Consider the following 24,561-nt stretch of genomic DNA (forward strand, 5'->3'; position numbering starts at 1 on the left):
TCTACCTCTGGATGGTATTGCCAAAATTAATTTGTAAAAGAGCTCTATTTAATGGGCTTAAAGAAAAATAAAGTTTAATATCAATAGTGTACTCATGTAAAACTAACAATTTTCTTTCATCTGACAAAAGGACAAAATTTTCTTGGACTATTGGTCTGTTCTTGATAAAACTGTGAAAGGTTTTTATCTTTTAAGTAATCTGCCTAGAAAACAAAGATTCTGTGTTTTATAAAAATAATTTCTTGTGCTTTATGTTGTCTTTATCAGGTCTTTAATTACTTAAGAAAACTGAGTCTTCTCCATTAAAAGAGCTAAGTTTTTTTTACAACTATGTAATTTTCTGTATTTGCCTTCAAAGTCTTAGTCACTTCAGTTAAATAGATAACTAAGCACTGTTTCACAGTGATCTATGCTTCTATTTAATCAAGTGATTTAAAACCTTTTGATATTTTTGACAAACTTCCTAAAAATCAAATTTTAAATGAAGTCTTTTGGAACTTAACTAACTTTGGGATTTTCCAGAGGGCCCCTGGAACATCTCAAAAGATTTGTTCTCTTCTTATAAGAGAGAAATTAAACTAATTAGGTTTATTTGATATGTTAAATTACATGGGGAGCATTGTCAAACAAGAAGTGATGCTAAACTTTCTTTAGGTTATATTTGTATAAATATGTTATTAATATAAGTGTTCCAGAGATTGTATGAAATTCCTAAAAATCTGATATGTCCTGGTATAATGTTATCAGTCATAATTCTAGTTATTATCTTAAAATGTATGTCACAGAAATAACCAAATTTCCTTGTCAACTGCATTATAATGAACTCTCATCAGATCTTTAACCATGGCCATTTTTAAGTCTTTTTGTTATTTACAGACAGTTATTGTTTTAGTCTGAGGCTTTTGCAAGTGTTCCTGCAAAAGTGCTTCATCTTTAAGGAGATTCATGGAAAAATTCTGACAAGTACAGGTTTTTGACAATTAAGATCACACCACTGAAGTGAATAAGAATTTACAAACTCTAATGGAAAAACTGATGAATTCATAAAACTCCTAACAAAAAAATCAAGATCAACAAGAATTAATTACATGGGACTAAATGAACTGATGAAAATGATTACAATTTTTATGACTTTTTGTTTGAAACATTGTTGGTTCTTTTATATATTTTTTTTTCCAGATTTAAGAAAACCTTTTTCTCTTTTCTCTTGAGCTAATCAGCAACTTGCTAACATATACTTTTGTGAACAAAGACGAAATATTTATCTTTTTCTCCCTACCTGATCCCTCCAGAATTCAGAAACTTTTAGTGAGTATTCTTATTTTCATGGCAATATAGTTATTTGCTTAAGTTCAATAAGAATCTGTTCTCCTTGTAACAAGACACAATTGAAAACATCAGTTATATTACCAACACTTTGACTAGAATGTCATAATTGAGAATGTGCATAGAATCAGGTATGACCAGACAGCTTTAAAGAACAGCGTATCATGGTAAGAACTTCCTTTCCTACCAAGGGGTGGATTAAGATTATGTCCCATAGACCCATCTCTGCCATGGCTCAAACTCCCACTTTGACTAAGTGGCATGCCTATTTACAGCAGAGGAGCACCCTTTCTGCCAGCCTACTGTCTCTAGAAATGAAGGTGCTATTAGGCCCTGTAGAATATGTACATTCCTGTGGCAGCCCCTGCAGCCTATAGAGAGGGAATGAGGGAAATTCCCACGGATGCCTGGTATACAGATGGGTCTAGTTGGGGTAACCCACCCACAGGAACTGTAGTTGCTATTCTGCCCAACAGTGACACCATCTGGATGGAAGCAAGAAGCCAGTGGGCTGAACTCAGAGCAGTTTGGCTGGTGATCACTCATGAGCCCTGGCCATTATCCCTTTGCACTGACAGTTGGGCTCTTCTAAAGGGATGAACCCTATGGCTTGGAAAAAGGGAAGCCAAGGAGTGGATGATCATGAAAAAGGCCTCGTGGGGTCAGGATATGTGGAAAGATATTTGGGTTTGCCTACAAGAGCCTGAGGCAATCCTCAGTGTCTTCTACGTCCTTGCTCATAAGGTGCTGACACCCCCTGGCAATCAGGAAGCTGATGCCCTAGCCCAGGTAAAAGCCCTAGCAACTAACCCTTCAGTAAATACAGCAGGTTGGGTACATAAAAAAGAGCAGCCACTGTAACACCCAGGTAGGATGGCATATTGCCAAGGATGCAGATTGTCCTTGAAATACAGTGACTTGGTTAATGCAGTAACAGCATGTCTTGTGTGTTCTAAATAATGCCCAAAGCAGCTGCCAGAGGAGTCTGGAGCCATCCACTGGAGTTCCCAGCCGGTGAGGGATTGGCAAATTGATTATATTGGCTCCCCTCCCTCCGAGGGAGGATTCTAAATATGCCTTGGTTTGTGTGGATACCACATCTGGCCTAACTCAAGCTTTCCCCTGTCACCATACAAACCAGGCTGCCACCATTAGGGGATCTGAGAAGCTGAGTACTATGTACGAATACCCTTGTTGAACAGACAGTGATCAGGGGTCACATTTCAAAGGTCGTGATGTACAAGACTGGGCAAAAGAACATGACATTGAATGGAAGTTCCATCTCCCCTATAACCCACAAGCAGCAGGGTTGGGAGAAAGGACGGATGGAATATTAAAGCAGCAGATTAAATTACTAATAGGTAAAACCACCTTGGCCAGGTGGACTAAAGTACTGTCCCAGGCTTTAATACATTTGAATGATCAACCAGTAGGGCATGTTGTCCTATATGCCAGACTGGGGACCCTTGCTGAGACACCCAACACTGTGAAGGTATGGAAGCTGCAGGACATAGCAGCCATTGCCCCGACTCTCACTGTGGATCAATGTGCTATGCTGCTGAGAACACCAAGCCCCATCATGCCTGGGAAAGGTGTCATCTACTGGAATCTGCAGTGGGATGTCCCACTGGGATGGGTGAGTTACTTTGAGTAGTTCCCCTCACCCAGGGGAACTACTCAATCTCCACTGGGATCCCACTGCCCTGCTGCAAGCTGGACCTATTAAAATGCACTATGCCTGGACTGGAACATGCACCATAGAAAGAGGGAAGAAGGTGGGAGTCCTCATCTGGCATACCCTACCCCCAGTCCATCTCCTCACACCTGACAGTGCTGCCTCCCCTGGCCAACATGTATGGTACGTATGACATGACCGGGTCAAATTCCTAAAGCTGCAGCCACATTAACATCTAAGGATCAGGCCACAAGTGTAATTCTAATAGAAGCGAAAGACCTTCCCATACAAGATCCTACTAAATATCCGTCTCTTCGACCTTAGATTTCTGCTGCTACTGTGGTGTCCAGTCACAGGATGGGCACCTGATGGAAAGACTTTTCTACAGTGGACCCGCTTGTATGCCTGGTAAAGGAATCAATCCAACTGTTGGGTATGTGGGCAGCTTCCCCTCTCTAGCTTGTCAGGATTGCCATGATGGGTATCACCACTTCAGAGAGGGAATTAGAAGGCGCTAAAGCAGTGCATTAAGGAAGAACAAGCTAGGACTAGTATTCTCTTTTTTTTTTTTGGGAGGAAGATCAGCCCTGAGCTAACATCCATGCTAATCCTCCTCATTTTTTGCTGAGGAAGACCGGCTCTGAGCTAACATCTATTGCCAATCCTCCTCCTTTTTTTCCCCCAAAGCCCCAGTAGATAGTTGTATGTCATAGCTGCACATCTTTCTAGTTGCTGTATGTGGGATGTGGCCTCAGCATGGCCGGAGAAGCGGTGCGTCGGTGCATGGCCGGAGAAGCGGTGCGTCGGTGCGCGCCCGGGATCCGAACCCGGGCCGCCAGTAGCGGAACGTACGCACTTAACCACTAAGCCACGGGGCCGGCCCAGGACTAGTATTCTTAATTCATCTGTTATCACGAACACTGATCCAGAAACCTGGCCTGGAGCACACACTATCAGTAATGCTGAGCATGGGTATTCTTTTCCTGTCAATCAAACTACACAGGCAGCCCACCAAACTGCTGACTGGAAGGGTCCTAATACCACTATCAGAGCCATAGGTGGCTACATTCAGATTTGGGATGGGTTCATGTGGCTTACCCTGGGTTATGGACATTTGAGCATTCATGTACCCCTATGTTGGGAACAAAAAAAATCACTCTAAACAGAATCAACCCAATTGTACCAGGGATATGGGAAGGATATCACCAGAACTAAGCAGTTATTCTGTCACATTCAAGGATAGCAACCGGTTTGGCAATGATTAGTTGCACCACCCAGGTACTTATTGAGTAGCCCCAAATGAGACCCAATGGTTAGGTGGCACAAATCTTTGGCCGTGGCTTCTACATGGGTGGCTGGGCCACTGAACCCTGGGTTTTCCCTGGGTACAGGGGACAATCTGCCTCACAGTGACGAAAGTTGCCAACTTCCCTCTCCTCAAGGCCAGATGGGAACATTCTGTGTTCCACTGATACGATCATTTGGCTGTTATCTTTCTCCCCTCCATCAGCCTGGAGGACATTACAGCACACGTAGAAGCTCTTAGTAAATTCATCCAATAAGCCTTAAATGACAGCCAGCAAAGCCTGCCTTAGAACAGTGCCTTCAGTAGAACACTGAAATGTCTCTAATGAGAAAAGCTGTCCTCCAAAATAGGATGGCCTTGGACATTATTACTGCCTCACAAGGAGGCACCTGTGCCGTTATCCAAGCAGAATGTTGTGTGTTCACACCTGATGAGTCTGCTAACGTATCATCTTTACTAAATCACATGAGGCCACAAGTGAACACCCTGAGTGATCCGACCTCCAGCCTAGGGGACTTATTAAATCAGTGGTTCAGATCATGGGGCTCTGGGTGGAAAAAATTATTACTTATTTTGGGAATTATTATCTTAATCTGTGTTTTCTCTTGCATGTGCCTATACTGTTGCTGTGGCATCTGCCTCCAGCATAGCCACATAGCCACCAAAAGAGACACCTCCATCCTCCATGCTAATGAAACTCCTTGCTGACTGCTCAGGGCACACTGTGAAAGAGGGAGGCCTGTAAGAGTGTAAGAGCTGGTCACAAGGGGTGGAGTGCTGAAGAGCATTGAGAGGATGTGACCGCTGGTTGACTTGTGAGCTGACCCAGGCAATTAGAGGCTCCTTACTCCCTCCTCTGGCCTTGGAATCTACGTTCTGCCCACTGTTCCCACACTAGGAGCCATTTTCAAGGATGCAGCCTTGAAAGAGTAAGGTGTTGTTGAGACCATCTGGACTGTATATGTGACTGAACCCAGTTAAGGCCTCTACATAAACTTTTTTTTTTTTTTATTTTTTTTTTATTTTTTTTAAAGATTTTATTTATTTTTTGCCCCCAAAGCCCCAGTAGATAGTTGTATGTCACAGCCGCACACCCTTCCAGTTGTTGCATGTGGGACTCGGCCCCAGGATGGACAGAGAAGTGGTGCCTCGATGCGCACCCGGGATCCGAACCCGGGCCGCCAGCATCGCAGCGCGCGCACTTAACCACCAAGCCACAGGGCCGGCCCTCTACATAAACTTTTAAGATTCTGGCGGGCAGTGCGGAGATCTACTCACCTTATGGCCATGCAAGATAAGTCTCGTGTGCAAGTTCCCTTGCTTATTAAAACTGCCACCTACCAATAATCTGGAGTGGTCTGCCTCTTTCTTCAGTCTCTCCTTGCCCTCAGTATACAGTGGCCAGTTTTGAATTTCACCTGGGGAACTCAGGAGGTTGCAAACCAAAAATCACCAATTTCATTAAAAACATGCTCTACTTTCCACATAACTGCAGATGAGAGTGTTGCTAAGTTTCTATCACATAGGATCCTCCAGTTTTCAAAACATGTTCTTCATTCCTTTTGAGCCCTCAGCAGCAGCATCCTTAAAGTTCAAACTTCTACTAATTCTGTTCAAGCAGTTTAGGATTTCTCTAACATGCTCCTTAAAATCCTTCTAGCCTCCACCCACATCCTAGTTTGAAGGATATTCCCACATTTTTGGGTATTTTATATGGCAACACTCTACTCCCAGTAACAAAATCTGTGTTAATTTTCTATTTGATGCATAGCAAATTACCCTAAAACTTAGTGAGTTACAACAACATCTATTATCGCACAGTTTCCGTGCGTCAGGAGTCCAGGTTGGCTTAGCTGAGTCCTCTCACTCAGGGTCTCTCACAAGGCTGCAATCAAGGTGTCGGCTGGGGCTACATTCATCTTGAAGACAGACTGGGGAAAGACCCACTTCTGAGCTCACTCAAGTGATTGTTGACAAGATCCAGTTTCTTGTAGGCTGTTGTATTGAGTGACTCAGTTCCTCACTGGCTATTGGCCAGAGGCTGCCTTCAGTTCCTTGCCATGTAGATCTCTACATAGGGCAGTTCACAACATGGCAGCTGGCTTCATCAAAGCAATGCTTGAGCCAGAGAGTGCCAGCAAGATGAAGTCACGGTCTTTTAGAACCTAATCCCTAAGTGACATCCCATCACTTTTGCCATATTCTATTTATTAGAAGCAAGCCACTGGGTCCAGCTCACACACAAAGGAGAGTGGATTACACAAGAGTATAAATATCAAGAAGTTGGGATCATTGAGAACCATCTTAGAAGGCTGCTTATTACAACAAGATATCAAAATATGTGTGAAACAGATAAAGACAAATTTAGAAGGAAATTTATAGCTTTAAACGCTTATATTAGAAGAGTCTAAAATCAATGACCTAAAATTTAACCTCAGGAGCTAGAAAATAAAAGACCATGTAAACCCAAAGAAATTAAAAGAAAAGAACTAGCAAAGACCAAAAATTAACGAAATAGAAAACAAATAATAGAAAAAGTCAACAAAAAATTAATTTGAGCTGGATTATAGACCTAAACATAAAAACTAAAACTGAAAATGCCCTAGAAGAAAACCTAAGAGAATATCTTTGCAACCTTGGGTAAGCACTGATTTCTTGACATAGTATAAAAAGCACTAACCATAAAAGAAACTTTTGATAAATGGGACCTTATCAAAATTAAACTTCTGCTCATCAAAAGATGCCATTAAGGGGCCGGCCCCATGGCTTAGCGGTTAAGTGTGCACGCTCCGCTGCTGGCGGCCCGGGTTCGGATCCCGGGCACGCACCGAGGCACCGCTTCTCCGGCCATGCTGAGGCCGCGTCCCACATACAGCAACTAGAAGGATGTGCAGCTATGACATACAACTATCTACTGGGGCTTTGGGGGAAAAAATAAATAAATAAAATTAAAAAAAAAAGATGCAATTAAGAAAATGAAAAGTCAGGGTCGGCCCAGTGGTGTAGTGGTTAAGTTTGCACGCTCTGCTTTGGTGGCCCGGGGTTCACAGGCTCAGATCCCAGGCGCAGACCTACGCACTGCTTATCAAACCATGCTGCAGCAGGCTTCTCACATATAAGTAGAGGAAGATGGGCACGGATGTTAGCCCAGGGCCAATCTTGCTCAGCAAGAAGAGGAGGATTGGCAACAGATCTTAGGTCAGGGCTAATCTTCCTCACCAAAAAAAAAAAATATATATATATAAGAAAAAAAAAAGAAAATGAAAAGTCAAGCCACAGACTGGGAGAAAACATATGCAATACATATACAAAAAATGCATATTAAAAACGTAGAAAGAACTCCTACAAAGTAATAGAGAAAGACGCATACCTCAATTTTTAAAAATGGGCAAAATACTCGACCAGACGCAAAAAAAGATATACAAATGCCAATAAACCACAAGAAAAGATGTTCAACATCATTAGTTGTAAGGGAAATGCAATTTAAACTATACTGAGATAGCACTATATACTAGAAAAGCTCAAATTTAAAAGAAACTCAAAAATTGCTGGTAGGAATGTAAAACTGACCCATCATTTTGGAAACTTGTTTGGCAGTTTCTAATAAAGTTAAACATAAACCCACCCTATAATCTAGCAATTCCATTCCTTGGTAGTTACTAAAAAACAATGAAAACATATGTTCTCAGAAAAACTCTACAAGAATGTTTACAGCAGGCTTTGTTCATAAGAACCAAAAACTAGAAGCATTCCAAATATTCATCAGCAGGTGAATGCATAAACAAATTGGGGCATGTTCATACAAAGAAATAGTCAGCAATAAAAAGGGAAGAGCTGCTGATAGATGCAACAATCTGAACGACTCTCAAAAATATTCTGTTATTTTACAAATAGAAGCCAAACACAGAAGCCAAGCACCTGTATGATTCTATTTATATGACAATCAAGGACAGGCAGGGCTAATCTGTAGGGATAAAAATCTTATAAGTGGTTGCCTTGGGGGGAAGATATTGACTGGTCAAGGGGAAACTGTCAAGGGTGATGGACACATTTATTCCATATTTTAATTTGAGTGATGGTTACATATATATATATTTGTCAAAACTCATCAAACTATACATTTAAGATCTGGGCAATTCAATGTGTTTCAAATACAACTCAGGTTCAAAAAACAAAAGTGCATGTTAGAAATATATTCAGGGTACGCTGTGGGCCCCAAAGAGAAAACAGCCAATTTGACCAGGGGCGTAGGTTTAGGTTCCTTAGAGTTGGTACAGTTTAAATTGAATCTTGGGAAAAAAATAAGTGTAATGGAGATAAGTGGAGGAAAATATTTCCCACAAAAGACAAAGAGAATGGTGTGGAAATAGGAAAATACATGGTAACTATGGAAAGAGTAAATATCTCTGTAAAAAGAAGAGAAAACTATGTAATAGGAGGTGATTATGAGAAAAACTCCAAGAAAGTATGCTGGAGTCTGATCATGGAAATAGCATGAATTCTTTTAGTAATAGATCACCAACGAAGTGTTTTATATATCAGGAAAGAGATATTACTTGAGTTTTATATTAAAATGATTATCCTACCTTTAAGTATTGCATTTCAGATAGACAAATAGTTGATTATGGAAATTCATTTTATGCAGAAGTATTCCAGCTAATAAATGCTAATAAAAGCAAGGATTATCAATAGCTGCCAAAACCATTAGGTGAAAGACTGAAGGGACTTTATAATCTATGGATCAGGTTGCAACCCCCAAACACAATGAGCGAGATAACCAGGCAGTATGTGCCTCCTGGAGGGATGAATTAGCAAGCATTCACCACCACCTAAGAAGTATTCTTGCCAAAAAAAAAAAAGAATCTGAAATGGTCAAGCCTCTAGATTTACCAATTCACATTAAAATGTAGATACAGGAACTTTTAAACAATGCCACAAGACTGCAATTAGCAAATTCCAAAATGTGTGACATCGTTCAAGGCAAATGGCCCAGTTTCTTCAACAAATAAATAGCAAGGGGAAAAAACAAGAGGAAGGAGAATCTGTTAGATCTGTTATAGATTAAAAGGAACTTGGGAGACTACTGGGAGACAATTCTCCGTGGTTCTCTCACATTTCTGCACATCTTGCAAGGAGACTTACTGACTTTTTTCCAAACTATCTTTTTAAGGATGTTTATACAGCAAACAGCCTTAAAAGACAGAGTTCCCCACCAAAGCAAAAGGCAGGTTATACTAGAAATTATACTCAAGATAATTTCTCCCTCCAGGTCCATGAGCTTGGGGTTCCTCTCCTGTAATGGAACTCACTGCACGTGCAGGTATCATCTGGCCCTCTTTGCATCACCCCTGGGAAATGAGGCTCAGGGAAGTGGTGCAAATGTTCACACTCTGGCTACTGCTATTGCCAAGAGTATTCAAGTCCTCTGTATCTCACCCAGGAGTCTCATGTCTTCTGCCAGCATCCATGACACGGTGGCAGGCTAACTTGCTAACTTATAAGTAGGGTAAAATCTCAGACCCTTCCCAGTTCTTGGAAGTTTTGGTGATTAGGATGGGCTGTACATAAAGATGTGGCTTTCTGGAAAAGGAAGAATGAGGACCTTGTGGACCTCTGGTAGACAGAATAATGCCTCCCCCCACGAAAGATGTCCACATCCTAATCCCTGGAACTTCTGAATATGTTATATTACATTGCAAAGGGGAACTAAGGTTGCAGATGGAATTAAGAACAGAACTATAAGATAATACATTTCTGTTGTTTTAAGCCACTAAGTTTGTGGCAATTTGTTACAGCAGTGATAGAAACCTAATACATGGGCCAATTAAGGGGATTCAAGGGAGGCCCATAGGAATCAGTAGTGAAGATGTCGACCAAATTGTATGGTCAACTGTGCAATAAATGGTCCTTCACGTTATTGCCTGTCAATGAGGAAGAATTGGAGAAGTTATTGCACACCAGGCACCAATAAATAGGTTTAAGGACAGCTGCCTGAACAGTGTCCCTGTTGGTCCTAATTCTCATCCAGGTGAGGGACTTCCTCACCAATCTCGTGGCCAGTTTCAGGTCCACCCCATTGTAACAACTAGTACTAAGATTCAGTAGGGGGCAGGGGTGGTTCCCAACACTTTTCAGACAATAGTTACAGAGATAAGCATCTACACTCAGGGCAAAAGGAGGGAAACTTGTGACCAGTATAGGCAGAAACCAGACAAATGGTTAGAACTTTGGTTGGCTGGTTGGTTGGTTAGTTGGTTGGTTGAGAGACGAGCAGGAGGGCATGTAAAGGCTGTTAAGGAAGAATGGCAACAGCTGGAATGTCTTATGGCTCAGCCCCTCCTACAGTCTATCATGCCAACCTTAGATCCATTCAGAAATAACAGTAAAAGGTCTCAGAGGTGTTTTGCAGTAGATCCTGCCTGCCATAATTTAATAATCGGTGAGATATTTTCATAATCGGTGAGATATTTTCATAATCGGTGAGATTTCCCTGAGACAAACTTGTGTGGGAAACCACAGATGAGGCACTGACTAGCATCCGGGCTTTTATTGCCCCATATTGGATCTATAATGCTGATGAAGATGACCCAGTGGGAAATGAGAAACTGACCCAAAGAATTCTAGATAAATTTTTGAGGTCAGCCCCACTGCCTTGAAAAACTCCCTAGCCTTTAGCTTAAAACTAAGCAAAAACTTAAGATATGTTATTGATGGGTTTCAGGACACGCTACACCAAAATATAGCACCTTGGCATATTGAATATTTAAGCTGAAGGAGTTTGAGAAAACAGCAGAAGCAAGAAGGTACTTTGACCCTTCCCCTGACTCTTCTCCCCTGACACAGGTCATAAAACCCTCATGTGAGAGGTACCCTCCCTATACCTGGAGGAAAGGAGCATCCTTATCTCTGAAGACAAGGGGACACCGAGAAGAATCCTAACAAACAGGCCTCGCTGTTTCCCCCAGTTGACTACACTTATCTCATACTCTCTGACCTATCATATTTCTATGATAATACGGTATGATTTCTATGGTGTCAGTCATGAGGACCTAGCTGCCTGATACAGAGCTTTGGGCATACTGAAAACATGAGACATTCATTTGGTTGAGCCTTGAGCAGCTGCTGCATTGTTCAAAACCAAAAGTAAACATAAAGACTTGCTTGCTGGCATGGAGCCACCCTCTCACTCCATGCCTCATCACTCCCTCCCCTTCTACCCTGAAATCAGCTGCTTTGAAGAAATGATTAGGTGGGACAGATGGACCAAAGGCCATACACACCCCTCCGAGTATGCTGGAGAACTTCAGGGAAGGGAGAAACTCAGACTCCTAAGGCTCTGTTGGATACAGGCACCTGAGACCATCCTGTCTGGTCCTGACAGGGATCGGGAGCACCCAAATTCAACTGATGGGGTCTAGGCAGGTATTAGTGAGGAAAGGAAGCTAAAGAGAACTTGTGGGTGGGGGACCCTTGGGGCCAATTCAATGTACTGTCTTTGTGGCTTCCATGGCTGAGTGTGTCATTGGGATGGTGTTTTACATGCTTGTTCTGTGAATGCTCATAAAGTCCAAAGGGGGTTCTTCCATTCAGGGACTGCCCTATGTGGAGACATGGTAGTGGGGCGTGCAAATCGCTCCCCAACCCATCTTCCTATCCTCTCCCAGGTGACCCAACAGAAACATCAGAGACTCTCTGGAGGACAAAGGGAAGTCACAGCCTTGGTTAAGACTACTACGTGGCAGGTAGAGTAAGGTATGTAACCTGTCAATATAACAGCCCCAACGGCCAGTGAAAAAGACTAGTAGGAGCTGTAGGCTCCCTGTGGATTACTGCCAATGGAATTCAGCTGTCACTCCCGTGGCCCTGACTATTTCAGATATTGTGACTGTAACTGAATACACTGCACAGACTGATGGCACTTGGGATACTGAGTTGGACACTGCCTAGGTCTTTTCTGTCCCAGTAGAGTTGGAAGACACCCTTCCATGGGTCTCTTGTCCTCCTACACATTTTGCTAGGTGTGATAAGAAAGCAAGGCCTTGACTGCTCTTTCTCTGGGCATTTCTCAGGATTGTGTTGCAGCAAGCAACTTTGAGGCTGGCTTCCAGGCTGCTACTAAGCAGCAGTTTCCTCAGGCTCAGTGTTCATTTCCTGTAATGCACATGCAGGCATCTGTCCAGGACAATCTAAGCTGCCCCTGTGGGAACTGGGACTTAGGGAACCCACAGCCTGTAAGGTTAAAAAAAAATGGATTTTCCCTGTTGCCAAAAAAGAAAGAGACCTTTTCCCCCCTTCCCTTTTCTTAGAGCATTTCCTTGAGAAAACTGGTATTTGTAAATCCTTCCTCTGCCCCTTTGGTGTGTACGTAAATCTTTGTTAACAGATTTGATTGGAAGGATCTTTATAGAAAAAAGAAATCCTTAACTATACTACAATCAAAAGAACAGTAGGAGTAAGCCCACTAGTGAATTGTTCTTTCACCTTTACTATGATAGGGGTTTGGTTAAATAAAACTACTGACAGCTGTAAAGATAGTGATGGTAAATTACATCCAAACTGGTGGGAATCCTTTCAACAAATCCCTTAAGATATATATGAAAGAGATCTCCCTATTATATTTAGAACATGGCAATGCCCTGAGACTATTTTAACAGCCCCCAGGATTACAGGTGGATGGTTTCTCTTAATATATCTGAGGCTAATTTCAGTCTTCACAAGCAGATATGTATCCCTTGAGCCCTCCCATTATGGAATCAGTTTAAGGGGCCTGTTTGGGGCCATACAAAGGCAACAGGAGACGTATTAGAAGACAATCCCGGGAGGAATAGGAACAGGCACAGGTACAGCTAACTCATGATATTAAGACTTTGAGAAAATTTTGGAATTGGACTGTTTGGAATAATTTAATGATGGAACAAAAAATCACCACAAACGTCTCAGAGCCATTCATTTGTACAGTCCAGGAGCAAATAGCTATCAGATAGCTCCAAGAGAGCATCACTAGTTCAGAGTTACAGCACTGTTTATATTTAAGGAAACAAATAGGTATTAGACTATGACTACACCAAAGGAGATAGAAGAATGGTGTAAAAGAGCATCTAATTAATAGGCAAACAGAAATCTGGCATTTATAGATAGAGAATGCAGAAGATAGATCTAATGTCAGATAGATCTAATGTCACTGGATTAACTTTAGGATACAAGTTCTCTCCAGTCCCAGTATGGATAGATAAACAAAAGTGGATGCCTGTTATTCACAGAGACTTGCATGCCTGTTATAATAATATAATTATTGATGTGTACCAATGCAAACAATGGCCCATAAGTTGGGTTTTTCCTCAAGACTTAAAACAATTAAAGTCAAATACATTAAACATGGGAAGTTCAATCTTACCCTTCAAAGAGTGCCTCATAATAATATAGTAAATAATGGCCATGGGTGTCTTTGTCTTTTGCATCTGGGAAATATTATTTGGGGAGATGGAACAGCTACTGTATGGCTAAGTTATGTAAATACGGTGCTATTCATTGAATGACCAGATCTCAGGAAAAATTCATTGGGCCTTATAAGAAAAAACTCTTAATTAAAAATTAGATTATCAGGCCTCTGGAGAGCTACTCCTTGGGCTTCTATCGGGTAAGACTTCATAGGGAACTACAAAATAATACTTAAATAGTCATTTGAAAGTGCAAGCAATAAAAACAGCACAACAGTTTGTAAAAGTAATGTATGAAGAATGGAAAATTTTTGCACGTTGCTAGTCAAGAATGTGCTTGAACCACCGATAAGACATATTTAAAGGTTTTCCCCCCCAAGGCAAATATTGTACTGACTTGTAAAACTTACCCTAATTTTCATAATTGCTTTGCTTTGTATTTTACTACGGGCTTGCTGGATATTTAAGTGGCTGCAAGCTGCCCAGAGAAAGGTACAAACTACAATGAAGATAATTAGAAAACTGTAGTGTTATCATAAAAGAGGGGGAAATTGTAAGGATAAAAAAAAAAATGGAATTTTCCGTTGTCAAAAGGGAAAGAGACCTTTTCCCCATTCCCTTTTCTTAGAGCATTTCCTTGAGAAAACTGGTATTTGTAAATCCTTCCTCTGCCCCTTTGATATCTACGTAAATATTTTTAAAAGCTAAATAAACCTTTTGTCAGCATTACAACCCAGGCATGTTTTTCTTAAGGGCCTGGGAGCCATCTCTTTGAAATACAAACATCAAGGAAGATGGAGCCCCTATCTCCCTGTCACCCTGGGAGCTTAGCCCAGGCACCTGGCTCTAAGCTGGAACTGCCTGCTTGCTGTCATAGAGACAGGAGAAGTTTGATTTTGCTTTTGGATAAAGGTAGTTAACTAGCACAGAGGGCCACTCCAATTACCAGCTGAACTTAGGATGAACTACGAAAGAATGTAGATCGAAGAGTACAGTCAAGTCCTCTTGCATGAGGACAGGTTATCATTTATCTTGAGCCCATGCATGTAATGGACTGTATCTTCTCGGCTTCATAAGAGGGTGAGGTTTCTTTCTGTCTCTGCAATCTCTAGCAGATTGCTTGTGATGTGCATTGCAGTCTGGTTTAAACTTATTCAATAATAAAACTGTTTTCTTTCTATTCTACATTTATGGAGAGGATTTCCTGGGTTGCCAGGGGATTTTATTTTTAATTTTTTCTCCAACATGCAACCAAGCTGACTTGGGCTACTGCTTTTTCTGTGAGTAATAAAAGTCTTTCATCACTGACTCAGGAATCTCATGACTTCTGTCAACATACTTGAAACTGTGGCAAGCCCACTCGTTAGCTTACAAGTGGGGTAAAATCTCTGACCCTTCACAGTTCTTGGCACCAAGGACCAAGACCAATTTGCATTCACGTGGCAAGGCCTTTGACACACATTTGTAGGGCTTTCCTAGGAGTTAGGAGAGTACCTTGTACCTTGTTTCACATCAGTGAGTGGGTCATTAGCATGACTGCCTCTATCCTCTGAGGTCCAAACTTCTCACTATACAGATGAAGTCCTCTTGGTTGGCAAGTCAGAAGCCTCAGTCTCAATGGCTCTGCCTGCGATATTATCATGCCTTTGCCATATGAGGTGGCTGGTAAACCCTCACAAAATTCAGGGGTCTGCTTACCAAGTAAAGTATCTGGGACCTCTGGGTGGATTCGCAACACTCTATCCTTCTTGCAGCGAAGGAAAAACTTCCATCTCTTTGAGCCCCACACCAAAAAGCAAGTCCAGCACTATACTGGACTCTCTGGGTATGCGAGACAGTATAGTATGTGCCTCACCTGGACATTCTACTTGATCCTTTATATTGGCTACGCTGCAAACCAATGTCCTTTGAGTGGGGCCTAAACCCACAAGCAGCGTAGGATGCTGTACAGCAAGCTGTGGCACATGCCCTGCTCCCCACCTTCAGGGTCACCAAAGCTTAAATGACCCTGCTGAGCCACCAGTCCATGGAACTGATGATTTTGCCTACTGGAGTCACTAGCAAAGGGAGGCAGCTTCCACTTGGAAAAGCCCCCAGAGGTTTTGGTCTTGTCATCGTCCTTACAGAGCTACCAGCTACACCCCTTATGAAAAGCAGCTATTAGCTTGCTACTGGGCCCTTGCTGAAACTGAACACCTGACCCTGACCCACGGAGGCCTTGCGACTCTCTAGCCTGACAGTCCCATTTTGGTGAAGGCCAATTCACACCTGATGACTAACAAGGTGGGCAGGGCCCAACAAGCCTCACTTGTCAAAAGGAAATAGTATCTTCAAGGGCACAGCTGGCCTGGCCCCAGCAGCATCTTGGCTTTACATGAGAACGGGACAGCTATCCCTCTGGGAGAAAATTTATTTCCCACTCTGCCAGCGGGAGCAAGGCTGCTGGGCTTAATGGGGCCCTCGATTCACAGAGGTTCCCCCAAATGCCTGGACCTGATCCACTAATGGTTTGGCTGAGCTGGAATCTGATGGTTTCCACAGGCTGTGTGGCTGTTTCACCCTAGCAGAACTGAGAAGGAATGTGGGTGCTCCACTCAGCAGGCAGAGCTCAAGGCCATTCTCACAACTCTGGTCAATATTCCCTTTGATATTTATTGACTCTTGAGCTCTTGCCAATGTCCTAGCTGTTCAGTCTCCCACTTGGAAGACTACAGACTGAGAGATGAGACAGCCCTCTGTGGAAACAAATCACAACTACTAATTGAATAGTCTGGGTCACCCATGTGGTGGTAAGGGTCCATTCTCTGATGACACTGACTGAAATCAAGCTGCTGATTGAGCCTCCACTGCCCAGATTACTGCCATTGCTGCCTGGATCCATCATCACTTTGGATACTGCAAAGCATCCATCATCACAGAATGGGCACAAATTACAAGACTCCATGTTTCTGATGCAGAAGCTACCACTGCATGCCAAACTTGTGACTCCTTCCAAAAGATGACCCGTTGCGATGAGGAAGGGCTCATCTGCATGAAGTGTGGCCCCACCTGCTCCTGGCCAACTGACTGCATCACACCTCAAGCTCCCTTTCAGAGTTTCACTGATGTTGCACCATTGTTGATATTTTTTCAGGTTAAAATGTTGCTGTTTCAGTCTGCTCAGCTGACTCCAGCCACATAATTGTGGCTCTTAGAATTAACATGTGTCAGGTTTTCAGCTTTCTGGACTATTTGCAGCCTGAAAATGGTACACCTTTTACTGCAAAAGTCATGTAATAATGGGTTTATAGTCAAGGTATTCAATGGACTTCCACACTCCCTACCATCCACAAGCATTTGGTGTTGCTGAGCATTGGAATGGCCTCCTCAAAAATGGACTCAAAATGATTTCAGACTCCACCCTCCCTCACGTTCTCCTGATCCACAAACCTTAGTAAGGTGGTTTAGTCAATAAATATGGCTGGCTGTCCCCAGAAAGGGATCATCTCCTTTCAGCTGCTCCCTGGGTGATAATCAGGAACAAAAGATGTTAAGATTTATATGGACATATTTTGACAATTTGGTATCCTGTCCTGAACATTCCTGGGTATAATCTTCTTTATTTTCCCTAACAGCAACCCCAGACTAGCCTGGTTGCTAACCCTCTGGGTGGCAGCCCAGCCAAAAGGGACAGAGCCTAAGGGATTTCAATTTAATTCTGGTTCAGCCACCTGGATTCTCTGGTTGGATTGACACTGTTCTAGACCATAAGGATAATTACCACTTGGTTCAGTACATTGCTTACTGTGCCCCCCTACAGTGACCCACATGGGCCACAGTGCAGAATATAATACTCCGTAAATTTATAAAAACGCCCTTGTCCCTCTTGCACCTGACCCATTCAGATGAAAGGTCTGGGAACTAGTGGGAGATGACTGGGGAAAAAGGTGAATTTATAGCTACTAGAATGGGCCACAATGACTTTGTGCCAGTAGAGGGTGCACAACAACACAGTACCTTAGACCCCAGGAGGTACGGGGAAGGGAGAGGCATTCATGATTTTTGTCTTTCAGAACCACTCCTGGAGCCTTCCTCACAAAAGAAAATACCCTGGTACATCTCCCCCAAACAGCTGGGCCTTAAATTTAACCGACTGTCTGGTCTGCCAATCCCTGCAACCACAACACTGTCTATCAGAAATAGAGGAGAGGGCCCTAGCTCCTGCATCTCACACGCAAAACGCCTGTCAACACCTCCAAGTGTCTCTTTGAACCTCTTCTCCTAGCTGTGACCAGTCATTCTGTGGGGCAGAAGAATGCCATGTGGCTGGTGGCATGGACATGTAGGACAGGTTGGAATGAATGCCTTCAGGCAGTCTCTCCAATAACAAGAACTAGACTCAAGTTTTCCAACAGAACTGAGAGCTCTTGACAATGTTGAACTTCACCTGAGCCCTAAAGTGACAGCTAAGAGATTCCCTCACCTGTTTGTGTTCCTTCTCAAAAAATGACTGACCACAAAGAACCAGTCTTCCCATAAGACTTAGATAAGGCTGTCTACTCTTTCTCACGACTCCCACAAGACTCACTGACAACCCCCTTGTTTACCTGTGACAAGGCCAAACACGGACCTTTCTCCTTTTGCCTGAAGCTGCGGACAAGGCTGGACACAGACCCTCCAACTCCCCATTCTTGGTCTCATGAATGACTAACTGAGATTAGAAATTTGTCCTCCTTAAACTAGCTAGACACAGAGAGAAACATTTCCTTTTCAGCTAACGTGAGACTTCCCCCAATTGCAAAAACAATCCCAACTGTCCATCTCCCCACGATAACTTGTCTACCCCTCCCTGTGAAAGTAAAAGACAAACTACTCTGCCGAGACAGTCCGATCTTCAGATCTGGGGTGCACTCCCAATTGCAATAGCCTGAATAAAATCAATTTTCTTACTTATTCGGTTTTTGTCTTGGACAGTCTGCTGCTGCGACTTGAACAGGACTGGAAGGCCACCCCCGGACCCCCATCTTTTCCACCCAGTACTGAGGCCTCTCCAGCCCATTGTGTTCCTTCCGCGACTGATGATCCGGGGATACCATGGTGAGTTCAGCTCCTGTGCTCTGGACATCGTCCATGGGAGTACAGTAAGGATGTGATTTTCATTCTTTGAATGCTCTTTTGGTTTGGTTTTGTTGCTGGATTTTGTTTGACCTTGGTACTCATTAGAAACTCTCAATCCAATTCTCAATCCCATTAAAAAAACAATCCTGCTGATTATAAGCTTCACCACTATGGCGACAATTCAATTAATTATGTCTAAAAATGACATAATTTTATCACTAATGACAACTTAGAACTCCAATGTTCCCTTTGGGGCATTTGAGATCTCCCTAAACCTGTTCATTTATGAAGTACCCTAAACTCTGGGGTGCTTTAAACTCTCTTCTCACCAATGGTCAGCTTACTTTATTTGGTTCAAGTAGGCTAAAAATGAGAACATGTCTCCAATCTATCTCAAACTGTATAGTCCCTCAAGGACTGTCTCTCTCACCACCTCCACCCCTCCTGCTCCTCCTTTACCCCCAACTAAACCTCACAACCCTTTCCTCACCCAGGACCCTCTATCTTTGCCACCCTGGCCCTTTCCCCTACCCACCATTCCTCCTTATTCTGTGGATTCCCCTTTTTCCCCCATTCAACCCGTAATCCTCTTCTACCCTCTGTGGCTCCACTAAACTCTCCTGCTCCCAAATCCCCATCCTAACCTGGATTATTGCCCTTCTCCAACCATGATGGAAAATCAACAACCTGAATGTCCACCTGAGCAAGTACTCTTTAGGTCTTGGTCTTGTTCAGGTTTACATGCTATTTGTTAAAGACTTTCCAGACCCCTGTAAGAATAGAGAAGAATTTAGTAATCAATTCAGACTGGTCCTCGGAGCATAGTCTCTTGGGCACCCTGATTTATATCAACTTGTGCAACTGCTAGTGGGCCCCAGAGATGGACCCTCAAAGAAATCAGAACACCGTTGAGGCTTACATGCAAGTTAAAACCATAGGGGAGAGACTGTTAGAATACATTCCACTGTCTTCCCCCTCAAAAATTTATTAGTCAAAGATACAACATTGCAGACAACAAAGAGATGAACTGATCTCTAACTACAGACAGAGATTAGAAAATCTTTGAAAGCACTGTTCTGGTCTTGCTCTTGACAGTCAAACTGCATCTACCTTGGTCACTAACTTTGTTAATGGCTTACAACCAGAAATTAGTGACATTATCCAAAAACATAATGTAAACTGGCAAACTACTCCTCTCTCCTAAATATATACACTAGCTTAACACCATAAGGACTCCACAAATCAATACAATGCAAACCCATGACTTTATAATTTAAATAACTAGAAGGAAACAAGCCAGGGCAATCTGCTCCCCTCAAAACCTCCATAGACAGGGACACTTGCAGCTATTGTTATAAGGTGGGGGGCATTGGACATGGGATTCCTTGGCCTTAAAACACAAAAAGGGAACGAGAGTCCAAAAATCTCTCTCCCCACAGACTTTCCTCAGAGAGACGCTCCCACTTGTATCCACAACCACTTAACGTGCAAGGGGAAATAATCTCCGCCCGCCATGGACATCCCACCACCTTCCTAGTGGTCACAAGGGCAACACATTTCATTATTAACATGTCTGATTCTCCCACCGCCCTCCCTCAGAATATACAAACCATACCTGTGGAGGAACTGGATAATCTACCACAAGATTTGCCTTCATCTAAACCTCTTTCTATCTCACTAGGACCTCTCAGTACCCAGCATAGTGTTCTACTCAGCTCCACTACCCCAGTTAGCCCACTGGGAAGAAAACAGCTTTTTTACATGAACCAGTGAGCTATAAGCTCTCTATTTGTATCTGTATATATGTTTATGTGTCTGTGAGGAAGTAATATTTTCCTATCTCCAGGGGAAAAAATGAATATTCCTAAAACTTCCCCCAAATTAAATAACTCTGAACTTCTACTACTTTCAATGTGCTAAAAAAAAAAAAAAAAAAAGTATTCCTATGGAAACTAACTCAAATATTTTAAGAATTCAAGTTAACATAATTTAGGTAAATCTTTGGTAAATGAGACTAGTTTAATATTGTTAGTTAATAAAAATGGCCATGTTTTCTACGTCATCGGCATCAAGTATAATACAAGCATACATTTTTTTCTAATTGTAACTAGCTTTTGTTTTTATTGAAATAGAGTACAGGAGAAGAGAAAATATTCCAGCACATTATTTCTAAAGGGTATTGCTTCTAAAACGTGCGCGCGTGTGTGTAGTGTGTGCATGTGGATACACAGTCAGAATGTATATACTGGTCACTGTGTAAAACTTTGACTGTGCATCACCGTCAAAAATATTTGGAAAAAAACTGGACAAATCTTTTTAAAAAAGTTTTGAAAGCCTCTGCTCTATTTGATAGCTTGCCTTAAAGTGTAAGCAAAGCAACAGGCTGCAATGTCATTTTCTATTAGATAAAATATTTGCCTGAAGAATCAAGAATATCTGATTGAAGCCTACAAAGTCAGCATCTTTCTCCGTCCATAAGGTAGCATAGTGAGAAGCTTCTCAGCACATCAGTGCTTCATGAACAACTGCCACCCTGCTTTTCATTCCAAATTACCATCAATCACTAGCTCACTGACTTCACTACAGTCCCCTGGAGGCTAGCTGACTCTTGATTATTCCTGGTAAGAGTGGACATGGCGCTAGCATAAAAAACTGAAGTCCATGAGTGATCTAAGAACTTCCTTTCAGGTGATTTTCTACATCAAGAACTGAGATTGAACAGAAACATAAACATTCATTTTTACTCTACTCGGGTATATTCTTTCTAAATTTATACAGGTTTACTGATTGCCTAAGCTAGCATTACATCTACTAGATGTTTAGGGTTATGAAAAATGTAAATCTGTATTTAACCAAATTAAATCATCATTCTACAAACTTTATTTCAACACTAATTATATTTTGTAGTATGTTAGCTTGAAGATAGTTTCCAGTATCTGGGCAACTTAAAACATTGGACTTACGCTAAAATAAGTTAATGGATATTCATTAGATATTTAGATCATTTCTAAGTAAGATAGAAAACTAGAACATTAAGCATAATTTTAAGTTTATATAACTTTTTCATCTTATTTTTATATGGTACAGAGAGGCTATGTATATTGATTCTGTTAATGAACATGTTCAGTTTTGCCCCTGTGAGAAGTTGTACTACAAAGGATGTGTATGGCTATAAAAAAATTTGAGATGTATATTCATAACCTCTGCTAATCTGCTACAAAATGCTGATGCAGGACAGACAATTCACAATTATTCACTGTTCCTAGTTTTCTCTGTGAAATGGAAGTTATTGTGGTTAAAAGTTGCAGTCAATATATGCAAATGAGACTCTACTAGGAGCAATAGTGGCAGAGAGGGTTCATTTCACTTTGTATGCAAGGTATGCACGGTATGTTCTTGTTAAGGAAAAAGTGAGTAGTTTTGTCCTAAAGTAAAATGACTGGTTGTTCCAGAATGAGAAAGAAGAAAACGTAGGACAAAACCTGAAGGGACACAGAAAGTTGTAGAAAGTTCACATAAAAGGAATTTTATTTGTTGTGATCAAAGTTGGCTAAGGTTTAATGAGTTTATTTATAAGATTTTCGAAAAGAACTTTAGCACCAAGTATTATACTGATGCATAACTAGAGTTTGGTTTTCTCTCTGTTAAAATTACTTAACCCCTGCCATCATGCTTCTTTGTCTACTCTTTGTCATATTTCTCCTTCTTTTCTATTGATCTCGGACCCAACCATCTCCTTATAATCCAACACTGTAGGATGACTTTGCCTGTCGCAATGGTCCTCTCCCTCCTTTACATCCCCAGTGTACGAACAAAGGGGGAACGAAATTCCCTTGTATTTAAACCACCCACATCATCAACCCCAACCTCTCAGCAGATGCTAACTGGACCTTATCTCCCAACATAATTAATGCTTCTCTTGAAATCTCCAAACTCTGTAACTCCACGTCCTCAGGATCAGGTGTAGGAAAAAACACAGGGGCACTTTTATCCCTGATAATCACCATTTTCTCCTCCACCACTTTTCAACCAGCCTTAGAGACTTTATTCAGTTCTACCCAGAGACTTCCCTCCTGAGGGGCCATACCATGTTCAACTGCAACCATTATTAATAATTCCTACATCACACACACTGTGACCCCTATGTTACTACTTGTTATGTGGCTGCCAGCTTACACCTGCCTTCCTCACACCAATCTTTCCTGTGTCTTTGGAATCCTTGTCCAGGACTTGCAAATACTGAAAACCACTACCCCACCTGTCGACCACATGTCCCTCTGGAGACTTGGACAATCACTCCAAAATGAGGCAACTACAGGGTATTCCCGAACTTCCCATGTGCATCAGCAATTCTCTCTTTATGCATCCTCTCTTTATGAGGGCCATTGTACTCACTAAGAGAATTACACAATTAGAAAAAGTGGTTCCAAATCTCTCCTTAACCCTTACAGAAGTAACAAATGATACCATTTCTGCCTTAGAATCAAATAAATTTAAACTCACTGGCCCAAGTTATCATGGACAATCATGTAGCTCTCGACTTTCTCCTATCTAGTCAGGGAGGCATCTGCGCCACAGCCAACAACACATCTTGCTGCATTTGGATGCACACCACTGGCCAAATAGAAGTCAGTCACTAAACTCAAGGAAAAGGCTATTTGGCTTTCCAAGGTTGATATGAATGGCCTATGGGACATGTTCTCCTGGCCAGAACATAGGATTCTGGTTTTGATGTATATTGCAAAGATTGTTAATCCTTCTCCTATTTATAATCTTATGCCTTGCAGTTGGGGATGCATCCTACCCAGAGTCTTAAATGCTACTCTACAGCCAGGCTTGACAAAGGATTCAACAACATATCATAATCCAGCAGACCTGAGAACAACTACATCTCCAACTGACTTTGTGCAGAGAGGCCAAATCTGAGCTGACAGCTTTACACGTGGAGATCAAATTTGGACTGACAATGGTATAGACCTGGGCATCTCCCATCACCTTGTTTCCAGACATAGTTGTTCAAGGACTTTACGGCTGTCGTGAACAAGAGGGGGTCTGACAATGTTGCAGTTAAGAACTTCACTACAGTTAAGAAATGCCCCCAACCCTTTTGTGTTCTTGGAAATGACTTAGTACAAAGAACACCTTTCCCCATATGACTTAGATAAGACTTGCTGTCCACTCTTTCTCATGACCCCCGTAAGACTCCTGGGTTTACCTGTGACAAGGCCAAACACAGACCCTCCAACTCCCCATTCTTTTTCTTATGAATGATTAACTGAAATTAGAAGTTTGTCTCCCTTAAACTAGCTAGACACAGAGAGAAACATTTTCTCTCAGCTGACTGAGACTTCCTCTGAATGCAGAAACAATCCCACCTATAAGTCACCCTACTCTAACTTGTCTACTGCTCCATCTGAAAGTAAAAAGCAAAACCGCTCTGCTGAGATACTCCGATCTTCAAATCTGGGGTGCTTTCCCGACTGCAATAGCCTGAATAAAATCAATTTCCTTTCTTATTCGGTTTTGTCTTTAACGGTTAAAGACTATCAGCTGGCTGAGAGGCCACACTGGAGGCACGCTCAACCTGTGTCCCCTGACTGCTGTGGGTCCTACTTAGGAGGCCCCACCAACTGTAAACAACACTTTCTTCTGGGGGCCACCCTGGGATTGTACTCCTTGTGTGGAAGCCAAGCATTAACTTGCCCCCTCTCCCCAAAAGA

General features: G+C 42.2%; 1 protein-coding gene and 1 long non-coding RNA gene across 4 annotated transcripts in view; one reads left to right on the forward strand and one right to left on the reverse strand.

The window, feature by feature from the left end:
- Positions 1 to 24,561, reverse strand: part of ZNF81 (zinc finger protein 81) — a 61,975-nt gene that overhangs the window by 20,227 nt on the left and 17,187 nt on the right. The gene's annotated exons all lie outside the window — the stretch shown is intronic.
- LOC147911934 (uncharacterized) lies at positions 478 to 24,357 on the forward strand. Its single transcript, XR_015550754.1, has 4 exons — positions 478 to 3,434; positions 11,972 to 12,059; positions 18,698 to 18,820; positions 23,629 to 24,357. It is a non-coding gene; the product is annotated as an uncharacterized LOC147911934 (long non-coding RNA).

Source organism: Ceratotherium simum, chromosome X (assembly GCF_057802395.1).
Source record: "Ceratotherium simum simum isolate JZ-2026a chromosome X, ASM5780239v1, whole genome shotgun sequence".
Classification (NCBI taxonomy): Eukaryota; Metazoa; Chordata; class Mammalia; order Perissodactyla; family Rhinocerotidae; genus Ceratotherium; species Ceratotherium simum.